This window comes from Cervus elaphus, chromosome 26 (genome assembly GCF_910594005.1).
Source record: "Cervus elaphus chromosome 26, mCerEla1.1, whole genome shotgun sequence".
In the NCBI taxonomy this organism is placed as follows: domain Eukaryota; kingdom Metazoa; phylum Chordata; class Mammalia; order Artiodactyla; family Cervidae; genus Cervus; species Cervus elaphus.
Genome location: NC_057840.1, coordinates 32396906 through 32423455, shown reverse-complemented (window position 1 = coordinate 32423455; position 26550 = coordinate 32396906). Strand labels below are relative to the sequence as shown.

Below are 26550 nucleotides of genomic sequence, written 5' to 3'. Positions count from 1 at the left end.
CCCCTCGCCTCAACAATCTGAGTTTGTCTGAGTCTGGTCCAGCAGAGATGATGGGCAAAAGCAATGAACAGAAACTGAATAACAACCAGACGTGGGGCCACATTTTACCACTGGGGGGAAAAAAAAGCATCATCGAAAGACGGGCATCAATTCTTCAGCTTCAGGGGAGCTAAGAGGTGATCCACCAAGAAGCCCTGCTCTTTTAAAAAGTGAATTGGGGTTTACGCATCTCAGGTTAGAGTACATCCAAACATTCCCAGCACCCAAGGGAAGAGGTGTACTTTTTTTGGGTGGCAGGTGTGATAAAAGTCAAGGCCAGGTGGAGTGGGGCTGGGGCATTAACCAGCATGAGGGAGTGCTGCCAAGCCCCACGCCCTGCCGGCTGCTCCCAAAACCGGGTGAACACGATGCTCGCCACAGATAGAGTAAACTCATTTCCTGAATTACACAGGGAGGCCACACAGTTCAAACACAGGCGGCTCCCCTGCAGCTGCCTGCCGGAAATGAGTGTGTGTCGCTGTGGCTCGCAGCAGTGTGTTGGCTGAAACGGCCACGTTTGATTTGCCACTGGGATGATGGATGGCATGTTAAGACCAGCTTCTCGGAGGTAAGGCAATTAGGGGAGAAAAGAACAAAAAGCGCTTCATGGCTGACTAGGAGCCTGGGGTTGGTAAAATCAACAGAGGGATTTCTTTTTTTTTTTTTTTTTTGCAATCTTCTTTTCAGATCTGGAAATACCAATAATTAAAAAATAAATTGAGCTCACTTTGAATTTCAAGAACACCTTGATTCTATGTAGCCAAGTGAAAGTTACATGATTTACTTCTTTTTCTTTTTAATGGCTGCAAGTGCTGGGCTCCCTTGATGGATGAGAAAAAAGATTCTTTTTTTTTTTCCTGGTCACAGCTTGCAGCATGTGGGATCTTAGTTATGGACCCCTGCATTGGGAGCTTGCAGTCTTAACCACTGGACCAGCATGGAAGTCCTAAGACTTGTTATAATGTCTCCAGTTTGCTTTGAATTTTGAAAGCAAAAGCAATTGGCTTGTGGGTTACCAGGGCCCATTGAGAGGACAGCAGGCAGGCAGCCCTGCAAGGAAGCATGCGTTTCTAGAGACATTGTTCAGGCAGTGTCCTAACCCCATGGACTCTTGAGGTGAGGGCTGCCCACTGGAGGGGCTCCCAGCTTCTTGGTCTGGGGAAGCCAATTCTGCAACGCTTACCCTCAGTTGCTGGGGGTGGGCGGTGGGGGATTTTCTTGCCTGGCCTCTGTTTGCTCATTCATCGCCTCTGCATTAAGTATCTACTAAGCACAAAAAATGAGTCCAGGAAATAAGAACCGCTAAAAGCTGAAACCACAGGCTCTCAGCTAGAGGAGGAAAAGTAAACAATAAACAGAGAAACGAGTGTATAATTCACCCAACAGCTTCCCAAGAGATCTGAGAATCCTTGCTTTGCTTCAGGCCTGGAAGGGTTCTGTCAGAGGGGAGCATCAGAAGAGAGATGAGACGTGGGACCCCACTGAAGGGTGGGCGCTGAGTGTTAGCGTTGAGTCCTTCTGTGCGAACAAGTGAGCACCTGGCTGGACAATGCAATTATTTCCAATTAGCACCCCAGCCGATTCTGATGTGGTGGTTGTCCAACCCCACTCAGATCCCAAAGCTTAGATTGAAATGTGTCAGGGCTGGAAGAGACATCCCTGATCTCCTGTTCACACACTCTTGAGCTCCAAGAAAAGGGGGCGAGGGGCTCCCCGGTGCCCACCGGGTCAGCTGGCCCAGTTCCCCAGCCTCTCCTGCTGCCCTTGTTCACTGAGTGGAGGGCATTTGTTCCTGTTTCTTTTCTCCCCAACTTTGGCCTCATGACCCAGATCATGAAAAAGCTGCTATATTTCTTTGAAAGGATATCCCACCCAATTAGACACACATGCTTTTTCCAACATAGCATTTTGCCATTAAAATATTGGCTTGAGCGTGAGAATGGCAATAACAGAAGGATTTATTTTCACAGCAACAATTGAACTGAACATTTCTGTTTGAAAATACCCATTTCTGAAAAAAAAATTATTGGAAGACTTACTGTGGCAATATTAAGGAAATGTTAGAAATAGAGTTTTTATTGAGAAATGCATTTTTGTTACCTTTCCTACTTTATTTGGATTCATATTGTGGAAGCCCTTATCAATGACTGATGAGAGCAACTTAATCAAATGAATTTATCTGAACAAAAAGGATCAAGAGAAACTCTGACCCAGTAGTTCTGTCCGAATGTCTTGACATCTGACAATCTCATAAATTCTGCTTTTACTTTATATGCAAGATTCTTCTTCTTTCTCTTACTCACAGTCTGTATATTGTTAGCAGGCTTAGGCTACTTGTCTTCTATACACACACACACACACACACTCCACACTCCTCTCATTTGCCAGGGAAGAGGCCCTCCCCTGCAAACACATTGCTTCATCTAAGTCTAGCTCTACTGGTGTTAAAGACAACTGCTGACATCCAGTTACTCTGCTCTACCACAGATGGTGACACACACACAGGGTACATTTTTGTGTCCTTTTTCTATTTCTCTGTTATTTTCTTCTCTAGGGTTTCATGTAGATTAAGCTACCTATCTGCTTATATATAGGATCAAAATAAAGTCCTTGTGCAGTTCATAAGCCTTTAGCTTTAAATATCAATTTTTGGAAAAGTCTTTTACAGCTGAAAAATTCGTTTTTCTGGTTATGATGTACATAGTATATACAAGCCATATGTATACATACTAACATATATATACATACACACATATGCAAATATATAGATTTTGGGAAAAGATTAAGTAGATAAATGATTTTATATCATCACATTTATTGTAGTAATATGTATCCTTCTAGTCTTTTTCCTATTTATGTATATGAGTTGTAAAATAGATCTCTGCTGTACTGTTTATTTAGTTTTACAGTCTTTTAAAACTTAACTGATGACAAGCATTCGCTTACAGTATTAATTATTCCAAGTCATATTTTTCAATATATACATACATATGCATATATTTTGGTTGCATTGCATGGCTTTGAAGGATCTTAGTTCCCCAACCAGGGATTGAACTTGAGCCTTCAGCAGTGAAAGCGCTGAGTCCTAACTACTGACTTCCAGGGAATTCCCTGTAATGTGTTTTTATGTGCTCCATTTTATGGATGCCCTATAGGTCACGTGTATCTTGCTATTGTTATATAACTGAGTTGTTTTACAGTTTCTGTGACTGAATACTATGACATAAACATCCATGTTCATAAGTGATCATGTGCCTTTTTGCATGTCTCCTAAAACAAATGGTAGCTTTAGATATTGAGTAGTGAATCTTCTTCTGATAGCTGATAAGGTCTTCAATTCTGACAGCTCTAGGACACAGTTTACTTTCTTTTGTCAAAGACCCTGAAATTTGTGTAATGTAGTTTTCCTAAATTTTAAGACATTTTCTTTAACTTTACACAGTGTCAACCCAACTATAACCTAACTTAACTGAAGACGTAAAATGCATAGGACTTTTTGAAGATCTTGTACCTAGTATCTGTGACAATAGAAAGTCCTTAAGCATAGCACTTAATATGGGAGTGCTATGGTTTAGTGCACAGAAATTCTTAGTAAATTTTACCATATGATGAGCAGTTCCTCATTCTTGAATTCTATAAACTAGATATTCAGAATCTAGCTTTTGCTTTATCATTCATCCTAGATAAATTTTTCTCAGCACAATATGGTCTAATTCATTCTCATTGTTGTTATTTTAGCCTTATAGTTACCACAGTGATCAGTCTTGATGAGTGAACCTAAGGTGAGTCCCAAGAACAAGCAACTCGGATATTCTCTCTGGAATGTTAAACATGGTGAGATTTTGATAAACCCTTTCAGGGCTTTGAATGAAGTAGCTGTTACATGGAAGACAAGCATGTCGATAAGCAAGATATTTAACCTCTTGTTCAGGCACTAAAAAGTTAGGTTAATAAGAGGTGCTACTCAAAATAACCATATCCAAGTCAGGAAAGCCTGAAGTGAAGTTCCAAGGATGCCGTTAATTCCACTGAGAGAATTTACAATGTTACTTTAAAATTACTTTATCTGGGTAACTGATAGCACACTGGTAGTACCAGGTCTTAGGAGGATGTGAATTAACAGATTTATCTCCTCCTCTTGAGATCAGATTTTTGACTGCATGCTCGGTAAGACAGTATGAATATCTAAAAGGCCTAAATTGTTTGCAGATGAAATTGCCACTGTCCATTTGTATGGAGGAGATCCATTTATTTACTTAAGGAAGGTCTGAAATTGACAAGCTAATACCAGTAGCTATAAGACCACCTTCAGGGAAAATGCCTGGATACCATGGCTATTACTTTGAAGAACAGTGGTAAATATTTTCTGTGAACATTTAAATATTGTAAGAATGTTACAGAGGTTAAAATTTACAAATGCAATCTGAGAAGAAAACAATACATTTCTTACAGTGTCTTTTTGAAAGGTTTGATTGTGATAGAAACTTGTCTGTGTAACTAGAACTTGCCTATAAAAGATGACTGGTGTTTCTCCGTTGCTAAGTCCTGTCTAACTCTTTGCGACCTCATGGGCTGCAGCACGCCAGACTCCTCTGTCCTCCACCATCTCCCAGAGTTTGCTCAAATTTATGCCCATTGCGTTGGTGATGCTGTCTAACCATCTCATCCTCTGCCACCCCCTTCTCCTTTTGCCTTCTATCTTTCCCAGCATCAGGCTCTTTTCCAATGAGTTGACTTGAAAGATGGTGGGCTACAGTAGCTGCAAGTTTCCAAGAGAAGATAGTTAAATGATTTAATCGCTTTCAGGCAGAAGCTGCTATTAGAAACAGATAGTGGGGGAGGAGTATATCTATTGAGGTAAAATAGAAATGTAAATGTCTTCTGATGAGAAAAATTAAGTTCTTTCATTCTTCTGACATATGAAGGAGAAGAGGAGGAACAATAACAGGCGTTGATAGTTAGAGGCTTGTAAATGAAGATGGTCAGTGGGGATGGATGCCTTCAGCTGAACTTCCCTGGCTAATGGCTGTGAGAAGCTGCAGAAACCTGTGATGTTCACTGGAAGGGAGAAAAAGGACAAGCTGCTGGTTTGATGTGACACAAGCCTGAAACTGTGTTGCTGAGCTCCAGATTTCCTCTTTGGCAAGACGGGAGGCAAGGGGAGAACTAAAAAGAATCCCAGTAACTCAGCCGGTAAAGAACCCACCTGCCAACGCAGGAGATGTAAGAGATGCAGGTTCGATCCCTGGGTCGGGAAGATCCCCTGGAGGAGGAAATGACAACCCACTCCAGTATTCTTGCCTGGAAAATTCCATGGGCAGAGGAACCTGGAGGGCTGCAGTCCACGGGGTGGCAAAGAGTCGGACACGATAGAACAGACATGCATGCAATGCTAGAGAGACCATGCTGGTGCATTAGAAGCAGCCAAGAAAGGGATGCTAATGTTTCCAAAAAGTGTTCATAGGTATCATTAAATTCTGTCAGTCCTGGTTCACTTTAGAAACTGTCTTAGAGACAGGTGGAGTGGGAGACAGGAAAAAAGAATAATTTGAATGACATGCAAGACATGGAAAAAATATCTCTTCAAAGGATGGAAAATCAAAGATGTTTGAAGGAGAAAAATCAACAAACAGAAAAGCTGTAACCCATTACATTTTAGTTTTATTGGGGCATGAAATGAAGTTTCATGATGTTCTAAAAACAACAACCTAATGGCATAAAATTGAATTAATGAATTAGCATTGAATCCATACCATATATGTATATATTTTACCTCATTTTGATATAATAATAGAAACTGGTTAGTTATGTCATGGTCCTCTTCTTAAATCATACCCAGAGAAACATTTAAAAAATTTCAAATGGTTTCTACATTCTAGCAAAACCAGCCATAGGCAGGCTGGCTCATTTATGACTTTCCAGTAACCTTTCCCTTTAACGGCTTTTACCAAATGATTTATTTACTTGGTCCGAGCTGAGGTAACCTCCTGGCTGCACTGCTTGCAGCCCTCACAGCTCAAAGTCTAAGGTCCCGAGTTTCTTCATTAAGATGTCTTGTGAGTTTCTGTGGAGGCTGAGGGTTCTCATGAAGAGAAACTAGGAGTCCCCGGTTCAGTTTTAAAATGTCCCGCTTTCCCTCACCTTTCTCTTTGGAGAAGAGAGGAAAATCACTGCACTTTCTGACCCATCAAGTGTTATAAAGAAGCAAAGTTTCTGTACCTTAGCAAAAGGCTGAGTATTTCAAGTCTTTGTGAGTTCCATGGTTCTGATTCACATTTCCCTTGTCTTTACTGCCTTACTTCCTTTTACATTACTAGATACATCTACTAAAATTCACCTAAAATAGCAGGTTTTAAAAATAAGACCTGTATGGATTCATTAGCTTTTCCATTAAGCATTGGGGTCGCTTTTGGCCCCAGTAGCATCTGGAATTGCAAGAGACTGTAAAGACAGTGCTAGTATGCCTATAATCTCCTTTAGCTATGAGCTCATGGAGATGATGGGGTTGAAGATCAAAGTCATAGAACACGCTAACAAGAATTAGCAGGTACTCCATGAAAACTGTACCATTTCTACCAAAAAAAGGATTCTAATTTAATAATACTACCTAACTCAATCATCAGTTTTTGGGTTTTACTTGAGATAAGAAATGAAGAAGAAAAGCTGAAGAACTGATGCTTCTGAACTGTGGTGTTGTAGAAGACTCTTGAGAGTCCCTTGGACTGCAAGGAGAGACAATCTGTCCATCCTAAAGGAAATCAGTCTTGAATATTCATTGGAAGGACTGATGCTGAAGCTGAAACTCCAATACTTTGGCCACCTGATGAGAAGAACTGACTCCTTGAAAAAAACCCTGATGCTGGGAAAGATTGAAGGCAGGAAGAGAAGGGGACAACAAAGGATGAGATGGTTGGATGGTATCACTGACTCGATGGACATGAGTTTGAGCAAGTTCTGGGTGTTGGTGATGAACAGGGAAGCCTGGCGTGCTGCAGTCCATGGAGTAGCAAAGAGTCGGACACCACTGAGTGACTGAACTAAACTGAACTGAAGAAATGAAGGCTTGTTTGCTGGAAATGAAGTTGAGGGAAAGAGCTTTGGCTCTTCTTCAGGTAGATTTAATCTCACTCTTCTTTTCTGAGTGCTACAGAACCCTCTGGACCATAAGAACTTCTGTTTCTCCCCTTCTTTTTTTTATCCCACCAAGTCCAAAGCAGGAGGAGGTGGAGAGCCACTGGGCGTGATGGAATGGGGTGATATTTGGGCAGGGAGTCACTCCTGCCCCCAAGTTTTGCTGGCGCTTTGGCAGGAGTGATAGTTAGTGGCATACAATCCACCATTCTCTCTCTCAAGCCCCCAGCAGTGATCATGGCCAGGCTCAGCTCAATGATCCTCACGCCTGTGATTCTGGTCATCATGCCTGACGGTCCAAAACTGCCCCTAGACATAAGCTCCAATTCTAGCAGTTTGGGGCTGAAAGGACAGTACCCTGAGGATCACTGAAGGCTTTTAGACCCTCATGACCTCTGGGCATTCCCTGAGGTATTCAGATCTGATTCTTTGAGACGCTAATGGTTGCAACTGAGCACATAATTCTTTATATCTACTTAGAATGTTTATGAGGGAATCAGTTTCTAGCTTCATATAACACCATTGATGGCATCACTGACTCAATGGACATGAGTTTGAGCAAACTCTGGGAGATAGTGAAGGACAGGGAAGCCTGGTGTGAGGCAGTCTATGGGGTTGCAAAGAGTCGGGCACGACTGATTGACTGAACAGTAACAACACCGTTAGCTCATCCCCTGGTTAGATAGATATATGAGTGACTGATTTTTCCTAATGTATGATAAATACACTGACATACACTGTCAAATAGTTGAAAACAGTTGACACTCAAGATTGTGCCTTATGGCAGCAGACAGTGAATAAGGTCATTTTCATAACTGTCATGGAAATCCCTACTCCACATACGGGATAGGTCTTTAGACGTAAAAATGAACACAGCAAATAGTAAAAAAAAAAATGCCACAATTTTAAATGAATGAAGTATGACCCTGAACATTAGCATGCAATGTTTCAAGCTAATTGATATTCATAGCCTTTAATCATATCATGCCAGTGATCTTCCTAAGTAACAAAGGGCTTTGTAAAAATATTTGACTGCCAATAATTTTTTAACAGGCTAACAAAATCAAATTAACATTAAATTGACTTAGGGAAAAGAACAAAGCTGAAGGTATAATCCTCCCAGTCTTTAAAACAGCATGGTATTGGCACAGAAACAGACATATGGATCAACAGAACAGAATAGTGAGCCCAGAAGTGAACCTACATACTATTGGTCAAGTAACCTGCAACAAAGTAGGCGAGACTATACAATGGAGAAAAGGCAGTCTCTTCAGCAAGTAGCATTGGGAAAGCTGGAGAGCTGCATGTAAATCAATGAAATTAGAACACACCCTCTCACTATACACAAAAATAAATTCTAAATGGCTCAGAGACTTAAACATAAGACGGAACACCATAAAACTCCTAGAAGAGAGCGTAGGCAAAACATTCTCTGACATAAATCATAGCGATGTTTTCTTAGGTTAGTATCCCAAAGCAAAAGAAACAGAAGCAGAAATAAACAAATAGGACCCAATCAAACTTATAAACTTTTGCACAGCAAAGGAAACCTTAAACAAAATGAAAAGACAACTTACAGACTGGGAGAAAATATTTGCAAATGATGCAACAAACAATGGTTTAGTTTTAAAAAAATATGCAAACAGCTCAATACTAAGAAAATCAATAACCCAATCAAAAAATGGGGAGAAGGCCGAAATAGACATTTCTCCAAAGAAGACAGATGGCCAACAGGCACATGAAGAAATATTAACAGTGTTAGTTATTGGAGAAATGCAATTCAAAACCACAAAGAGGTATCAGCACTTCACCCTGGGGTCAGACTGGCCATCATTAAAAAGTCCATAAACAAACAAACAAACAAAATCCATAAACAATAAATGCTGGAGAGGGTGTGGAGAAAAGGGAACCCTTGTACACTGTTGGTGGGAATGTAGATTGGTGCAGCCACTATGGAAAACAGGACAGATGTTCCTTAGAAAACTAAAGTTACCATATGATCCAACAATCCCACTCCTGGACATATATCCAGAGAAAACTCTAATTAGAAAAGATACATGCACTCCAATGCTCATAGCAGCACTATTTATAATAGCCATGACATGAAAGCAACCTAAGTTTCCATTGACATATGACAGATGGATGGATAAAGAAAACGTGGTGTATATATAAAATGGAATACTACTCAGGCATAAGAAGAATGAAATAATGCCATTTGTAGCAATATGGATGGACCTAGAGATTATTATACTAAGTGAAGTAAGTCAGAAAGAAAAAGACAAGTATCATATGTTACCACTTTTATGTGGAATATAAAATATGATACAAATGAACTTACTTACAAAACAGAAACAAAACAAACTTACCTGACCAAAGAGGAAGGGGCCCGGGAGATAAATTAGGAGTTTGAGATTAGCAGATATGAACTATTATATATAAAATAAAACAACAAAGTTCTACTGTATAACACAGGGAACTACTGATATATTTAATATCTTGTGACAACCTATAAAGAAAAAGTCTGAAAAAGATATATAATAAATATAAATAAATATAACTGAATCACTTTGCTGTATACCAGAAACTAACACAACATTGTAAATCAACTATACTTTCAAAAATTTGATTTCACTTCCTTAGTAATCATATTTATTTCTGTAGATTGTATATTTTGATAAATACCTTTAAAAATAAATGTTACTAAAGGTCAACCTGCTATAATTTTAACAGTGAATACATCATGGAATATTTGCCTATCTAAACAACTAGAATAATGATCATAGGATCATAAAAAAGATCTTAAAGAAGTGCTCATTAATCACCTTTCTGCTCTATATGATAAATCATGTACTCTAAGAATTTTTAAGACTCCAGCAGACATTTGCAGCAACTAGACTGGAAACGATTCCAATTTTTGCTTTGCTATTTTAGAAAAATAAGCGATTTTCCTTGGATTGTTTGCTTTCTTAAATTCCATTCCCCGATTCATTAAAATCCTTCTGAAAAGCAAAATTGCTGCATGACTGATACAAATGACTTTACTGTTCACCAGACTGAGGCTTCGCAAGCATTTTATTAAAGCAGCCAGCTTATTTCAACTAATAATGTATTTCTCCCAGAAAAAAACAGAACAAAGTAACGTATCTAGCATATAAATGAACATCATCTCAACAGAATTTCCAAGCTTTCCAGAAACACTGGATTCTAAGAATGTAACAGAAAAAAAAAAATTCCCAGAATCATAACTTTTATTAACTAACCTATCTCCCCCAGAGGGTCATGTTTTCAGTTTTGCTCATTACATGGAAAGACAGTAGAATGTCCAAGAGCAGAGGGTGTTGAAAACCCAGGCCTGAATCTGAAAACTGGTTCTGCTGATGACTGGCTCACTGACCTGTAAAATGGAGATAATAATAGTATCTATCTCATCGGGACGTTATTAGGATTAAATGAAATGATATATCTAAAGGGCTTAAAAAGTGTGCATAGGACACAATAAGTTTCCAAATAAGTGTTAACTGTAACAACAGCAATTACTGATATTCAGTATTATTGTTATCATCTTTCTCAAAATTTATTCTCTTGGAGGAGCAGTATTCTGCTACTAAAACAGAAAACTGCTTATCTTCGCAACTGAAACAAAATAATTTAAGCTTAAATTTAACTGAAACTTAGTGGGTAAACTATACTTCCTGCAATTAGGGACATCAAGACTTTAAGAAGCCCTGCTCCTTCCAAATTTTAAGAACTGGTGGTTCAGTGAAAGTAAAGATTTGTATCTCATAGAGCAGGCTTTTTTGCACCAAGGACCAGTTTTGTGGAAGACAATTTTCTCACTGACTGGGAGTTGAGGGGAGGGATGGTTTTGGGGTGATCCAAGTGCACTACATTTATTGTGCACTTTATATTTCTATTATTATTATATCAGCTCCACCTCAGATTATCAGGCATTAGATACCAGGGCTTGGGGACTCCTGCCATAGAGTATTCATGTACAGTTATAGATAGACTTTTCTTGCCTACATATTAACTAGTTTTAGAAATTTCTCTATGCCTTTTGCTTAATTAGTATCACACACTCTAGAATTGATTATATAATGCTTCAAATGTGAAAAATTTATTTTGGATGTTTCATGTCTTTCTCTCTCTCTAGAGTTCCCTTTGGGTAGGACTATTTCCTATCCCTTTTCTCTTCTGCTGCATTTCGCCTGGGCTGGACAAATAACAAACTTAAAAAAAAAAAAATTTCAAGACTACAGCATCTGAAATGCTTTCAGAGAAGAAACAAATGGAATATTTTGTAAGAAACTCTCCCCAACCCATTATTATACTAGTGGGCAGTTTAGGGAAATACAATAAAATGCTCAAGTTAGAATGGACAGAACATGGCCCTGCTGAGATTTGCAGCTCTGCATTCAACCTTCTGCCTAGTCCCTGAGCTATGTAATTTGATCAAAACCAATTCAGACTTGCTTTCTGAAGCATAACATGCTATTTAACTAAACAATAAAACACAAAGAGAATCAATTTGAGACGGTTGGTCAAAAGACCCATAGTGTTAGTCACTCAGTCGTGTCCAGCTCTTTGCAACCCCATGGACTGGAGCCACCAGGCTTCTCTGTCCATAGGATTTCCCAGACAAGAACACTAGAGTGGGTAGCCATTTCCTTCTCCAGGGTATTTTCCCAGCCCAGGGATCAAACCCGGGTCTCCCACATTGCAGGCAGTTTCTTTACTATCTGAGCCACTAGGGAAGCCCCCGAAGACCCAATAATATCCATGAATTAGTGTTAGGAAAATCAGATCTAGTCCCAAGGCTTTTCCTTTTCTGTGCTGGCTTTCCCTTTTTTTTGGACCACATTCACCACATGGCATGTGGGATCTTCGTTCTTCAAGCAGGGTTTAAACCTGTACCCCTTGCCGTGAAAGTACAGTGTCTTAACCGCTGGACCACCAAGGGAAGTTCCCCCAGAAAATAATAACCACTACCTGGTGGAGGCCCCCAAGAAGTACAAATGGGCTGCCTCACTCCCTAGGTCTTTTCTGACCAGCTGTATTTCACAGGGCTGACCAAGGACTGCTGAGGGCAGTTTTGGAGTTCTCTGCTTTTGAACATAGGTGTTTCCCCATGAACATGGCTGTGTAAAACCTATAGCTCCATGTGAAACTGAGATTTCACTGACGACTAAACAAGTTTTCTGGAGGCTCAGTCTCAGCTTATGGCATCCACACTCCACCCTGAGTCTTCTGGGTTTTGTTGGGCTGTGGCCTTCACTTTTACCACTCACCCCCAACACTGTCGTCATCTTTTCTTGGGCTGCCTTCCTGATCTGTCTCCAGACTGCAGCCACCCGACGTGTCCAGCATTTGAGTTGCTTGTGCCTTCTGTCCCAGCCACCAACCTAGCTTGGCTGAACCACCTGCCCAGGTGCTGCCCTGACTCTGGTGCCTTGACCTATGGGCCTTTACAGACACTGAACAGAGTGAAAAAGAACAGTCAAATGCTCACTCAGTAGTGCAAATCAAATGGGAGAAGAGGCACAACAGTTCACCTTCACATTCCATTTCCCTGCATCTCCTGACTCTTGACATTTATTTTTTTAAATGGTGGGATTATGGTTTATTTTATTTTGGCCACACCGTGAGGTATGCAGGATCTTAGTTCCCCAATCAGGAACTGAACCCTCGCCCCCTGCTGTGAAAGGGCAGAGTCTTAACCACTGGACCACCAGGGAAGTCCCTCAAGTTTCTTGTTCTTTTTTTTTTTTTGTACAATTGATCATTACTTTTATAAAAACTCAGAATCAATTTATATGATGATTATGGCTAATATGCATCCAAGGAAAAGTCCATGGCTTTTAATTTCTGCCACTTCATTTTGAAGCAGTTTTGAAAATCTACTTGATTGAAAACTATCAACAAAGTCTAAACTTCACTCCTGAATAGCACTAGTGTTTACCTCTCAGAAAGGATCCTCATCAGTCAAGAGAAAAAGTAAACAGGCAAATGTCATTTTAACATTCCTTTAGAATCGTGCTATGGAATGCCAGGGGGGTTGACCAGAATTTGGAGTGTCTACACCTAGCAAAACTCATAAATCAATGACCTCAAGATATCATAGCATGCAGACTGTATTAGGTGCCATCTGTAATCACTCAATTAAAAACAAATGAAGGATGCATATTTAAACTTCACTCCTTGACATGAAAATAATTGCGCATTTCACATCTGGTTTGGCTAACTCTGATACTGACGTTTCAACTTCATACGATGATGACTTGTGGGGCAGAAAGTGAGTCAGCTACTGCAGAGGAAAGTCAATTTGTTTTCAGACTAAGGATGGTCATGCTGCAACAGAAAAGACCTAAGAGCTAACCTCCTGTAACTAAACCATCTTAATATCTATATGGGATATCTACTATATCTTAATATCTGTTTGGGATTCCCTGGTGGCTCAGATGGTAAAGGGTCCGCCCGCAATTCGGGAGACCCGGGTTTGATCCCTGGGTCGGGAAGATCCCCTGGAGAAGGAAATGGCAACCCACTCCAGTACTCTTGCCTAGAAAATTCCATGGATGGAGGAGCCTGCTGGGCTACAGTCCATGGGGTCGCAAAGAGTCGGACATGACTGAGCGACTTTTCACTTCAATATCTATATGACTGCCCCAAAAGGTCAAGGATTCAGCCCTAAGAAGCTAATTCCTGCCCTTTTGGTGTTTACACTGTAGTTCATAGAGCAAGATAAAAATCTCGAGGCTATTTGAAAAGTTAAGTGCAGAGTTAGAGAATTTTACTATTTCAGGGTTAGAAACCTTTACACCTTTTCAGAACTCCAATATTCAGAAAGAGCTGTGTGTGTCAGTGTGTGTGTGTGTATCCAAAGGTGGGTTCATTGGCTAGAATTTGATTGGCAATTCAAAGAATCCCAAGGGAGAGTTACTGATGATAGATTGGACATCTTTAGGAGTGAGGCTGGTGAAGTGACAAAAGGTTGGACCTTGGATTCCATCTGCAGGTATCTTTGCGGCCTCCCAGGAAATGATGCTCCTTATTTGTCCCTCCCTGGTCCCTGTGGCTGCATGTGCAGAAAAGAATATGGAAGAGAGAAGGGATGAAAGGTCTGCTCAATACTAGCAATGCCAAGGTGATCTAGTGGGCATTGTTTCTACTTCCCTCTTTCACATATAAATTGTATGTGACCATTCAATTATTTTCCTAAAGTTAATAATCCTTTTCCAGAAATTAAAGTTCTACTTACATGCTCACTATGTATTAGTTGGGAAATAAAGGAAAAAGTTACTAGGATTCCTATCACCCAGAGATATGAATAACGACCTTGAAATCTTTGAGATATTCCAATTTAATTGTACTCCCGAGTCTATATAGTTTTTTGAATAAAGTTGCTGCCATATTTTAAACACTGTTGGCATCTTTTTCTCTCGAACTTCATGTCCAATCATATTTTGGGAAATCACCTATGTCATTAAATGTATTTGAGAGCATGTTGACTCAGACGGTAAAAAATCTGCCTGCAATGCAGATCTGGGTTCAATCCCTGGGTCAGAAAGATTCCCTGGAAAAAAGAATGTCTACCCACTCCAGTATTCTTACCTGGAGAATCCCCATGAACAGAGGAACCTGGCAGGCTATAGTCCATGGGGTTGCAGAGTCAGACATGACTGAGTGACTAACATACTCACACATTGAAAATACTCAGTTCTGAGTTTTGATAGCTATAGATACATGTGAAACCACTGCCACAATCAAGATATAGGCTATTTCGATCATTCCTCCAGCTATGACATTCTGAAGATTTTTAATATGTATTATTAAATTACTCTGAATATTTATTATTAAATTATTTTTACCCCAGCTGGTACTAATTTGTCCTAATCTCTAGCAGTCTCCTAAAATGCTATTTCTTTGCAAAATTCTCATCATTAGAGACTCTCTCATTCTGCCAGTGTTTGTCCCTGTAACAAATGTTTTAATAGAAAACAAGGTGTCCTTTTTAACGTGCATTTCCTAGCTTATTAGTAAGAGTGGGCTTATTTCTTAAAATATTTATTGGACACTGTATTTTTTCCATTTTTTTCTATTGATGTTTTCCTTATGGATTTATAAAAATTCTTTATTAATATTAATGATAAGATGTTAACAATATGAAATCTTATCATTGCTGCAAAAAACAATTTTTCTAAGTGTGTTGGACATATTCACTTTAAACTTTTAATTAAATGCGTATATTCTTTATTCTCTTTGTATGTATGTATGTGTTTTGTTGCTTTTATACTTAGTAAACCCATCACAATACTCCATCATCACAAAAATAGCCACCTAGTTTTCTTCTATTTCTATTGTTTCCATTAAAAAAAAAAATAAAAACTACTCTTTAGAACCATCTGGAATTTATTAAGCCCCACAATATAACATGAGATTCCATTCTTTTTCTCTGAAAATTTAGCCAACTATATGACACCTTTATTTACTCTTTCTTTGTAATGGTCTCTAAACTACACCACAGTACTTTTTACACCAGCATCTGTTTCTGTTCCATTGACTTGTCTGTCTGACCTTGTGCCTTTGCATCATCACGCTAAACCCAGGAACTTTCTAACATTTCAGAATCTTGTAGGGCTAATTTCCTCTCATTTCTTGAAAAAAAAATCACTAACTCACATGTTTATTTTTCTAGATAAGCTTGAGAATCACTTTAAATTTTTCTTCCAATTTTGTGCTAAGGGACCTCCCTGACAGTCCAGGGATTAAGATTCCTCCCTTCCAATGCAGGGGGCATGGGTTCCATCCCTGGTTGGGTAACTAAGATCCCAGAAGCCCCAAGAAAGAGAAGAAATTATATGCTAATTTGAGAAAAATGACATGTTTACAATATTCTACATCTTCAGGCACGAACATGGATTATCTTCCTGTTGTACATTTCTGTGGTGGTGGTTGTTCCCTAAGTAAAATTTGGTGCTCACATTTCAAGTAGAAATTCTGGGGTCTCTAGAGGGCTAGAACTATTGAGGAAAAATTCTGAGCTTATGTAAAGCACACTACACATAAATGGCAAGGGGTGGAGAAGCACAAAAGATTAAATTTCACCAAATGAAGAAAATTTTTATGTTTTGAAACGCTCCACAAATGTATGGAATTCTGTTTCTCTGGACTTCCCTGGTGGCTCAGACGATAAAGAATCTGCCTGCAAAGAGGGAGACCCGAGTTCAATCCCTGGGTTGGTGAGATCCTCTGGAGAAGGGAATGGAAACCCACTCAAGTATTCTTGCCTGGAGAATCCCATGGACAGAGGAGCCTGGTGGGCTACAGTCCGTGGGGTTGCAAAGAGTCAGACAGGACTGACTAACACACACACGTTTCCCTGATTCTGACTAGTGAAGCATGTATATATAAAGTCCTAATTCTAGCACATTGAAGAAATAAGGGCTCTAATCAAAGTACTGTTCTGTACCAATTTCTTAACTCTTCTTAAAAACTGTTAATTTGGCATTAGCAACTACTAGTAAAATGTGCCTAAGTATTATTAGCACCATTCTTTTTTCCACTAGGTTACTTACTCCATTATACAGATATGTGGAAACACAGCCTGGCTTCAATTTGCATCTGAGATGGGGTGTGTTTGTACTTTCTCTTGGTTTATATTACAAATAAACGAGAAGAACAAGTGGGAATGTGCTGCAGGATGTGGTCGGTCAACTTCATGTGCCCTCAACAGCTGCATAAGAAAACAACTCCATTGATTCCAAAGGTGATTTTCAAAATCATTCAGAAGGAAAACAATCCTTCCTTAATTCCCGACAAGAGACACTGCCTTAAAAACAAGCCGCTCAGAGCAGTAGGCACTAAATGGGCAGTTCTACTATGACAGGAAAAGCTGAATCCCACAGAGGACTCAGGCCACACACCACCATGGAGCCTGCCAGCAAATACCGGAACTCAGCACTATGACAAATAGACTTTGGAACCATTGTGCTGGTCTCGCCTTTGAAACTCAAAGACTGGGCTAGAGTGAGCACTTGCTGAAAACCTTGCCCTATGAGAGACTGAAAGTGAGGAACCAGATGAGATGGTTTGAAAAGTGCCCTGGAAACTACATTTGTGCAGGAGTATATTGTCTCCATTAATCTTCCAAACAGCTTGGTGAGGGTACCATCCTTTTCTTTCAGATGAGGAAACCGAAGCTCAGAGAGGCTAAGAGACTTGTCCAGGGTTAAACAGCTGCTATGAATCAGAGCTGATTTCAAGCCCAAGTCTATTGGCTCAAAGCTGTTGACTGTGACCTGTATCTATACTTCTTTCTCATCTCAGGAAAGGAGAAGAAAACCTTGCTAACAGAAGAAACCTTGGGAGTTCTCTAATGGCCCAGTGGTTAGGACTCAGCATTTTCACTGCCGAGGGCCCGGGTTCAATCCCTAGCCAGGGGACAAAGATCCCATAAGCTGTGTGGCATGGCCTATATAAATATATACATATGGACTTTCCAAGTGGTGCTAGTTAAAGAACCCACCTGCCAATGCAGGAGACATAAGACACCTGCGTTCAGTCCCTGGGTTAGGAAGATCCCCTGGAGAAGGGCATGGCAACCCACTCCAGTATTCTTGCCTGGAGAGCCCCATGGACACAGGAGCCTGATGGACTATAGTCTAGAAGGTCACAGAGTTGGACACGACTGAAGAAACTTAGCACACATACACACACATAACATGCATTGTTGTTGTTCAGTTGTCCAGTCATGTCTGACTCTGCGACCCCATGGACTGCAGCTCGCCAGGCCTCTCTGTCTCTCACCATCTCCTGAAGTTTGCCCAAGTTCATGTCCATTGTATCAGTGATGCCATCCAGCCATCTCATCCTCTAACGCCTTCTTCCTCTGCCCTCAGTCTTTCCTGGCATTAGGGACTTTACCAATGAGTCAGCTGTTTGCATCAGATGACCAAAACATATATCAACTCTTTGCAACCCCATGGACTATAGACCATCAGGCTCCTCGGTCCATGGGATTTTCCTGGGAAGAACACTGGAGTGGGTTGCCATTTCCCTCTCCAATATATACATGTAAATAGGTGTATTGGCCACACCACACAGCTTATATATATATAAGGAATATATATATATATATATAGGAAGGGAATGGCAACCCACTCCAGATTCTTGCCTGGAGAATCCAATGGACAGAGGAGACTGGTGGACTACAGTCCATAGGGTCAGAAAGAGTTGGACACGACTGAGCGCCTAACACTTTCACTTTCACATGGGTGCCTAACACTTTCACTTTCACTTATATGTATATATATTCATAAAAGAAGCCTTCTGTGAAGAGCAGTTGTTAGCTTCCTAACAGACTGCAGAAGACAAGATGAAGTGAACCAGGCTCTCAGAGGCTCAGCTAACCCCTTGGCCTGCTTTGGGGTGGTGGAGGCTTCAGTCCTGGTCAGTAGACTGGCTGAGGGTTCAACCTGTAACACTCGCCGCGAGTGGCCTGCACAACCCAACCAAAAGCCTCTGAGCCTTCCTCTGTTCAGTTTGCAGCGTAGGACTGAAGCCATCGCTGCCCACTGGCAGATGCTGTCCGCCAAGCAAAATTTCAGACTCCATAGCTAGGGTTGAAATGATGAATCCAAGCACATGCGCATCCTAAGTGTGTTAAAGCTCTATGCGGATTTAAGAGGAAAATCTCCTTCCAATTCTCTATTGAATATTTCTTGACTGTCGTCTGCAGGAAACAATAGCAATTGAGAGACACATGTCTGGCACCCAGCAATCTGGCATCTGTGCTCTCCTTGGTGAGCTGGGAAAATTTCCATAACGTTTGCAAGCAGATTTTCTGGGGCATGGTTCTCTTTAGTTATAACTGAAATGACTTTAAACTTCCAAACTTGTGTGCGTGCTTAGTCACTCAGCTGTACTTGATTCTTTGTGACCCTATGGACTGTAGCCCACCAGGCTCCTCTTTCCATGGGATTCTCCAGGCAAGAATCCTGGAGTGTGGGTCGCCATGCCCTCTTCCAGGGGATCTTCCCAATCCAGGGATTGAACTTGTGTCTCTTATGTTTCCTGCTTTGGCAGGCAGGTTCTTTACCAATAGCACAACCTGGGGAGCCCCAAACGAGACCTTCAAGGCCTTGGGTGGCAAAACGGTGCTGCTGTAGGATAATCTGTCTTCCTTAAATAAATAAAACATGAAACAGAAGGGGTTGCCCTGCTCCTGAAGACACTGCTGCTTCCTCTCAGAAAGTCTGGCTGACTCCAAGTTCAGTCTTTCAGCCCCAGGAGAGAGCTGCTCAGAGTGTGAGGCTGCTACACTGCCCTGCAATCACTGGGGACTTCCCAGGCTGGTACCTCCTGGCACCTTGTCCGTGGGTGGACAAGAGAATCAGCATGCCCATCATGGGGAGGAGTCCTTTGGGCACCCTTACCCACCAAGAAGCCATTTCCTAAGAGTTCTTCCTGAGCCCAGATAGGTCAGGCATGTGAAAGATGCTCAAAAACATGGCTTGTGACACTGAACTGCATTTGTGGACCAAATAAATCCTTTTTCCTTATCCTTCTATAGCACTGCATCTTTATTTTAAAAGGAAAAGAAAAATTTACTAAAAAAAAATGAGGGGAAACCAATGGGAAAATAAGTGACATAAAGGTATCCCACAAGAGAGACCAACTTCATAAAAAAAGGTGAACTTCAAATACAAAGGTTTCTGAGCCCTAAGTAAATAATAATAGCCTTTAAGAAGCAGAAAAGCCTGTCCACACACCAGCACTTTAGATAAAGACTTTGTCCTGGGACTCAGCCTCAGGACCCCTAAATCTCTCTGAATCTGAAAACAGTCCCAGATTAGTTTACCCCCTCATAAAGAATGATAGTCATCAACTGACAGAATTGGGCACATTGTTGATTGGACATTGATTATTTCAGCAACGTGTGCTCGGTATGGGGTAGTATTCTTTTCCATTTTGTAAAACAAAACTCTAAGCCTTTGATGCTGGCATACTGGCCTTTTCTTTTGGGTGGATTCCTTTTTGCAAGTGTTTCCTGCCCCATATTAATCTGATATCCAAAGCACGTGTAACTGGAAGAAGTTTCGGCTATTTATGTCCAAAACATCAGACTACCGAGCACATTAGGAGGCAAACTTGAAAACCACTTGGATCTTTCATAGGAGCTCTCCAGCTGCGTTACTGCCTTTGAGCGGGGCCCGGTGTTCTTGTCTCTGGTGGTATTAAGCTGGGGCCGCAGGCATGGAGCAGATGCCAACTTACCACTAAACCCCATGGTTAAATGAGACATGGAAGGCACCAGTCACACTTAATAGGAATTTCAATCTATAGATGCAGAATTCTGAATAACACTCCCATCCACCCTCGTCGCCTTCAGAAAGCAAAATGCAGAGATGTAGAAAACTGTAGATGGAGATCATATTTGGCCACATGTTTCCTCAATGATACTAAGGAAAAAGGGGAATGAGAGAAAAGGGGAAACTATAACCACAATACCACAACTGAGGCCACAAGTAAGCTACTGTATGTCCATAGAAGTCAGATACTGACAATAGAACTTTTTAAAATGGAAAAAACACTGGCATTCTAAAGGAATATGCTAACACTAAGAGTTAGGGACTAGTAGAAATCTCCGGCTTAACAGAGGGAACTGTGTAGCGGAACCCTCAAGAAATTGATTTAAGTTTTACAAGGAATTAAGTTACAGTTTTTGACTCTGGACCATTAAAACAAACTACTCAGCCAAAAATGTATTTGGGATTTAACATTTTCTTCTGGAAAAACATCTTTAAAAGTGACGTACCCTAGTCACTTAAAGGCTGTGAAACTCTCTTTTAACTATTTGATGGGGCCACTTTCAACCAAAGCAAAGTTAATAATAATATGGTCTAAGATCAAGAATAATAACACATGCGGTTTGGTATCTACTTACAGACACTCTGGGAGTTGTGTGGTCTTTCTCGATAGCCATGGGGACTGACTCTGGGTTGGTGAAAGCAAGCTAATCTTCCATGGTCGATGCCAGGAACCAACTCACATACCCTATTTTGCTTAGGCAAACAATACCCTATGCTATAACATGGAAGTCTGCAAGGGTGGTCGAGCCAAAAATCTACCCTGAACAAACACAAGGTTTCATCACCATTTGGAGCGTCAGCTTGATATTCTGGCTCCAAAGAAGATGGCCCACATCAGTCCATCAGGCCAGTCCAATAGTCCTCCATTAATCCGGCCTGTCTGTGTCAGCGCTAACAGCCATGGGGCTCCCTCTTCTGAGGTAGGGCTCCTGGTCCAGCTGGATGGGCATGTTGTCAAGCGTGCAGGGCTTCCCAGAGACCAGCCATTGGAAAGGGAGGGTGTGAAACAGTGTGAAAGGCCTGCAAGGCTGGTCTTACATACAGACTGTGATTCTTACTGTGCGGGCAGTTGGGAATGTCTGTTGCCAGTCTGAAAATGCTTTGCTTCCCAAAAAAAGCAGGCACTCAAAGTATGTTCATACTAAATGGATGGGGATGAGGCAATGTAAGGATTCCCTGAAAACCATGTGGTGGAGCTTCAGGTGAAGAACACTGGCTGCGGGCAGAACAGATTGTCCTATAAATGGTATGGGTTTCTCGTGCTAATGAAAATCCATGCCTTTATAGAAAACTCTTGTTCTTAGCAGCAAGGCACAAGTCTGCATTTCTACCATGAATGATTCTCCTCTTGAAAGAGACAGGCAACCTCAGGAAGAGCATCTTAAATCACAGGAGGCTGGATGTGCAGTGGCTACGTCCAAATCCTGGGCTACAGGACCTAGGATGACCTGTTGCGATGAAGAGTATATTACCATACCCCAAGGAGACCAAGTTCACCCTCTGTTCTAGATGATGGTGTGATAAGTGGAAGGAAGTACCAAAGACAGAAAATAATGAATTGGCTTAATGGCCAACTGAAGTTCACATCCCCTCCCTATATTTTTAGTGCACTAGATTCAGATGAATAAAACAACATTTTTCCTCTTAAAGAGCTCCTTAAAAATCACACCTAGTTCATATATAATAAAATGTATCTATGGAACTTCCCTTGTTGTCCATAGGCTAAGATTCCACATTCCCAATGCAAGGAGCCCAGGTTCTATCCCTGGTGAGGGAAATAGATCCTGCCTGCTGAAGCTAAGACCCAGCACAGCCAAATAAATAAATAAATATTTTTAAAATAAAAATAAAATGTATCTAAAATGATTATTTTTCATTTGAGAGAGAATAGAAACATGTCTATATATAACTCAATCCCTTTCCTATATACCTGAAACTAACACATTGTTCATCAACTATACTCCAATATAAAACAAAATATTTTTAAAATGATTTTTTTTCCCTAAAACAAAATATTTTTAAAATGATTTTTCCCCCCTAAGGAATCTCCAAATAAAACAGTGACATCACCTATATCTCTTTAAACTTCAGCTTATTCGTCTGTAAAATGGGAATAATGAAAGTACCTATGTCATTGAATTGTTCTGAGGATTAAATTAGAAATTCCACATAAAATTCAATTCAACTAATTGAATATTAGTTCAATCACTTTTTGCTGATTACCCACAATGTGCAAAGCATTCTAGGGCTTATTACTATTATCACTATTGTTAGAAATTCCCCTGGGCAGCATAAACTGTTACTGTCAGCTGTTAATTCCTTCATATTTTTAGAGTTATTTATCAGGGCTCTGAGGGAGTGGGCCACGAGACAGCTAAATTTTGAGAGAGCGTGGTTTAGGTGCCAAGGGCTCTTAGCAAGGAGGGGGCATTAGGGTACCAGAATGGCTATAGGGGAGGCTGCAGGCAGGCACAGAGCAGGAGAATCTGTCTAGAAAAATGCGGGACCAAAGTCCTTTGCTCACAGAGGGTCCAGTCCTCTCGCAGGGAAACATGAATGAGAGAGGAACCTGGCCTCTGGCTGTGTGAGAGAAGGATACTGACATGGCATCCCGACCGTGGTGTGTGAAAACCTCAAGAGCTTCACTGCTGGCTCAGTGGTACCGAATCTGCCTGCCAATGCACAGGTTCGGTCCCTGGTCCAGGAAGATCCCACATGCCTCAGAGTAGCTAAGCCCGTGTGCCACAGCTATTGAGCCTGTGCTCTAGAGCCTGGAAGCCACAACTCCTGAAGCCCGCACGCCCTAGGGCCCATCCTCGACAGGAAGAGAAGACACCCCAATGAGAAGCCCAAGCACCGCAATTAGGGAGCAGCCCCTGCTTGCTGCAGTTACAGAAAAGCCTACACAGCAACGAAGACCCAGTACAGCCAGAAAGAAATACATAAAATTTTAAAGCAACTTAAGTTTTTTTTTTTCTTTATAGCTTAATGTTTGAATTAGTCAAATTGGAAAAGGTTCAGGGCTACATGCAAAAGAGAACAGTGGCAAAATTTTGCTCATGCTCTAACTAGCCTTCCGGTTTGGGGATTGAAGAAATATAACATCTGGCCACCGAGGCTACACACTCCTGGGTATTTGTCCCAGAAACACTCAGTATCTGCTTTATCTGGTGTTCCCAAAACTCTGCGGGGGAGGGGGACAGGGGGCTTCAGAAAGGAGAGAAGGGTGGGAGGAGAGCCAGGCACCCCCTGTGATGAATAACATTCTACAGCCGGTGCTGCGGGGCTTCAGAAAGGTAGCAGCCATGTGCCAGTCTTCGAGAAGCCTCTGCAGGGTTAATGCCCAAAGGATAATGCCCCTATTTCATACAATGCAATATAATGCAAATGACCAAGGATGAGCAAGCCCTGCCTGAAGGGGCCATGACGATAATTTCTTCTTTTAAAAAAATTTTCTATTAATTTTTATTGGAATTTAGTTGCTTTACAGTGTTGAGTTAGTTCCTACTATACAGCAGAACGAATCAGCCATACATATCCATATATCCTCTCCCTTTTGGATAGTTTCTTCCTGTTTCACCTCTGCTCATTATCCCCCTTCCCACAGTCCTCTTCTTCTTCTGATCATGACCGTGGAAGCGGCCACAAAGTATGGTAGAAGCACACAGGGTTTGGAGTCAGACAAGCTCTGCCTCTCCCCAGCTGTGAGACTTCAGGTAAGGTCCTTACACCATCTGGCTGCGTTCTCTCCTCTGTAGGATTTGGGTAATAATATCTAGTTTGCTGCCCTTGTGTGATGATTAGGAAGATACATGGAGAGCACAGAGCAGGGTTGGGACGTGTTACTCTGCGGCATCTGTGACACATGTGTGTTACAGCAAAGGGGGACAAGACAGGAAAGAAAGACAGGAAAGAAAGGAACAAATGAAAACTACCAAAAATACACAAACACAATTAACAACTGTTATTTTTTTTGTTTTGTTCTCCTTCTAGTTTGTTCTTCTAAGCATGCTGCATGTGTACTAAAGACACATATTGTACAATATAAACACAACAGTGCATCTGATTTTTCACTCATTGTTCAGAATGAATAGTTATTCAAAATAAAATTCCAATAGCTTCATCATATGTCATTGCATTATTGTAAAGTCACTTATTTAACTTTCTCCAAATGTCAGATAATTCTTTTTCTCCCAATTCCTTCACCCAACCAAGAGAAGCAATCTGGTGTATTGGATGTGTGCCTGTGTGTGTTAAGTCATTTCCATTGTGTTTGACTCTGCGACCCCACGGACTGTAGCCCTCCAGGGTCCTCTGTCCATGGGATTCTCCAGGCAAGAATACTGGCAGGGGTTGCTATTTCCTCCTTCAGGAGATCTTCCCAACCCAGGGATCAAACCCGCATCTCTTAGGTCTCCTGCATTGGAAGGCGGGTTCTTTACCACTAGTGCCACCTGCGAAGCCCACTCAGTAGCTTGTTTTTGTTCAAATCCAGATCTTGCTACTTGCTGGTTGCTTTGAACATGGACAGATCTTATTACCAATGAGTCTCCAGATCTTCATCTGGAAATGGGAAGGAGATTTCTATTTGTATTAGTTTCCTGGGACTGTCATAAAGTTACCATAAACTGCTAATCCTCGGATGATTCTGGGGAAGAATTTTCCCTCCTTCTAATTTCTGACTATCCTTGCTGACAATCTTTGGCATTCTATGACTTGCAGCAACAAAATTCCACTCTCTGCCTCTGTCTTCAAATGGCCTTCTTCCCTGTGTCTCTGAATCTTTCTTTCCTTATAAAGAAACCAGTCAATGGATTGAGGGTACATCCTAATCCAATATGACCTCATCTTAATGTGATTATATCTGCAAAGACTCTATTTCCCAAATGAGGTCACATTCAGATATACAGGTTTAGGACCTAAGGTATTTTCAGGGGATACAATTCAACCTACAACTCTACCTAACCAGGTTATGAGGAAGAAGTGAGTTGACAAAAGTCTAAGTATTCTGCTTACTGGAAAACCTAACCAGGTTATGAGGAAGAAGTGAGTTGACAAAAGTCTAAGTATTCTGCTTGCTATCCTAGTGTGGATCTTCCTGGTGGCTCAGTGGTAAAGAATCTGCCTGTAATGCAGGAGACACAGGAGAGGCAGGTTGGACGCCTGAGTCAGGAAGGTCCCCTGGAGGAGGAAATGGCAACCCACTCCAGTATTCTTGTCTGGAGAATCCCACAGACAGAGGAGCCTTGGCGGGCTAGTCTGTGGGGTGGCAAAGAGTCAGACGTGATTGAGCATGCATGTACTGTGAATCATGACTTTTTTTTTTTAAGGTTTTAGGTCAAGGCACCAGTTTTAGGAAGGCAGAGTCTCAACGTATCACACTTCTTTGAGTTTGGGTGTTTGGTCATTGCTGTGGAACACCAGTTTGAGCTTTGAAGCCAAGAAGGCAAAATCACATGCAAGAATCATGGGACCTCACAAGCCCCAAATGCCTTAAGACTGGCCTTGTCAATTGGATGACCTTTCAACTGGCTAACCTGGGCAGTCCAAGCTGGTGGGAGAATCCACAATCTTGCTTCTCAAAAGATCTCTGGATTCTTCCCACTGTTGTCCATCTCAGATTGATGTTTTTGTCAACTACAATAAAAATGAGTTATTTAAAAAATAACCAGGGACTTTCCGGGTGATTCAGTGGTAAAGAATCCACCTGCCAATGCAGTGGACAAGGATTCTATCCCTGGTCTGGGAAGATCCCACAACTAAGCCTGTGTGCCATAGCTACTGAGTCCACACATCTTAGAGCCTGTGCTCTGCGACAAGGGAAGCCACTGCAATGAGAAGCCTGTGCCCCGAAACTACAGAGTAGTCCCCCTCGTTGCAACTAGAGAAAGCCCACACACAACAACAAAGACCCAGCACAGCCAAAAATCAAATAAATAAAACAAACAAATAAATAAACTAAATAATCAGAGCCATGCGAAATTACCATCAAAGTTTCTAAAGTCTTACT

The 26550-nt window shown here is 41.2% G+C and overlaps 1 protein-coding gene and 1 long non-coding RNA gene across 3 annotated transcripts in view; one reads left to right on the top strand and one right to left on the bottom strand.

Annotated features, from left to right (window-relative positions):
• The window catches only part of UST (uronyl 2-sulfotransferase), a 301747-nt gene that overhangs the window by 9719 nt on the left and 265478 nt on the right, over nucleotides 1–26550 (bottom strand). The gene's annotated exons all lie outside the window — the stretch shown is intronic.
• Nucleotides 463–24612, top strand: LOC122684362. Of its 2 annotated transcripts, XR_006338008.1 has the most exons (4): nucleotides 463–607; nucleotides 3778–3821; nucleotides 24148–24256; nucleotides 24534–24612. It is a non-coding gene; the product is annotated as an uncharacterized LOC122684362 (long non-coding RNA). The 2 variants fall into 2 exon arrangements; XR_006338007.1 differs by lacking the exon at nucleotides 3778–3821.